Here is a 1,696-nt window from a genome sequence, read left to right as displayed (position 1 = left end):
TAACATCACTCAAGCCATCTCTTCAACAAAACTGGAAATACTGCCATTCTCTTCCATAGACAAGCACAAAAATGAGCATCTAGGGGGCAAGTACAGATTACTCCAAATGTGATAGCTCTAGTTCATACTTGGAATAAAAATGGAAAGACTTTAAATAGCTGTTCTGTACTTGAACATGTTATAACAGCTCTTGCGATGGTAGCTGTCATGCTTTCAAGAGACAAACAAGGCCAAAGGACCTGAAAATCTAGAAGACATACACCATCTTTATTTGGATTAAACATTCTCTTTACTCACATGCCTCTTGTGGGTGCCAGCCAATAATGCTAATGGTTATTAGCCAAAGTCATGGACTGCCTAATTATATAGAATCCAAGGGCATCATCTCCTAGCCTTTAGAAAATGATGCATGGTTTGTTAAAAGGGCTTCTATTTCGATGGATCCAAAGTATGACCAATTAGAACACAATGAACAGACTCTGAATAATGTAGGCTCTTAATTGTGTTGTCTGCACAAACAAAGCAATATTACATAGGGAAAGTCATAATGAAAGTATTCAGCAATTGCCAAGGTTGTAAGGCATGTTGTTAATAACAGAAGATTCCAAATTAGCTCCTTGTGATATCACTAGTACTAGTAGCTTTTGAAAGGTTCAAATCTCAGCAAATTTTCTGTGCCTGTCAGAGCCAGACCTTCAGGTTCTGTCAACACTGTGTCACCTGTCAATGATTGAACAGCCATTCCCTGGTTGCCTCCCCTCATGCTGTACTACTCATACACTACCTACATGCAGGCGGAATATGTATTATCGATGTATCAATACAAAAGAGAGGGAGTTACTGAGTTTTAAAAAAATCAATATGTAACCATGGTATCTAACCTATAAACACAGCCTTTTGAGTACAAGTCTTTTGGAAATTAACAATTTAACACTCACGTCAAGCAGTCTACGTCTTACTATTAATAAGCCTTCAAGCAGGAAACAAAATGATTGCATGTCCATGCCCATTTACATGTACATTAGTATCCGTCCATGCATATCCCTCCTTAAGCACTGCAATGCACCATGACTATATCACACAGTCCCATGGCCATGTTGTCCTACATTTCCTTGATTGAACATATATAAAGGGAGCTAGTTACTGTCAGTACCAAACAGGGCGTTGCAAGTAGCATATGCATGTGCCATGAAAGAACCACATAAATTGGACATTTACTGAGCGGGACAAAAGCGCATATCTACATAGTCTACTTGCAACCAAGGAGGTTTTATCAAGAGTGTTGTTGCAACATAACTTTGTGCATTCAAATCAGACCAGTAAAGAAATAGAAGGAGCAGGACAGGTTCATGGCCAAGGGGCAGTTAGACTCCATAAATAAACACAGCCATGAATACACGACAACTTTTGCAGTGCCTTGATAGATAGGAAGGTTCATAGGGAGCTTTAATACTATGAGTCAAATGGAGTGTAATTCATATATCTTTATGTACAAAGGGCAGAAAGGCTATATCAAAGCTCAGTGTATGCAAAAGACACGTCAAACCATAGGCGGTAGGCCAAGGAATTGTCTTTGATTCGCCCGTACACCGTATCGCTGAGCATTGCCGGGGTTGGGGACTACCCGAAGGTCGGGGAAGTCGGCGAAGCCGACCAATCGGCGCAGGAGTTTTTCCACCCGAAGGTCGGCTAAGCC

The 1,696-nt window shown here is 40.7% G+C and overlaps 1 protein-coding gene across 3 annotated transcripts in view; it reads right to left on the bottom strand.

Moving 5' to 3' along the window:
- LOC118419050 overlaps window positions 1-1,696 on the bottom strand; it is a 34,385-nt gene that overhangs the window by 23,597 nt on the left and 9,092 nt on the right. The gene's annotated exons all lie outside the window — the stretch shown is intronic.

This window comes from Branchiostoma floridae, chromosome 7, assembly GCF_000003815.2.
Source record: "Branchiostoma floridae strain S238N-H82 chromosome 7, Bfl_VNyyK, whole genome shotgun sequence".
NCBI lineage: Eukaryota > Metazoa > Chordata > Leptocardii > Amphioxiformes > Branchiostomatidae > Branchiostoma > Branchiostoma floridae.
This window is presented reverse-complemented; position numbering and strand designations above follow the sequence as displayed.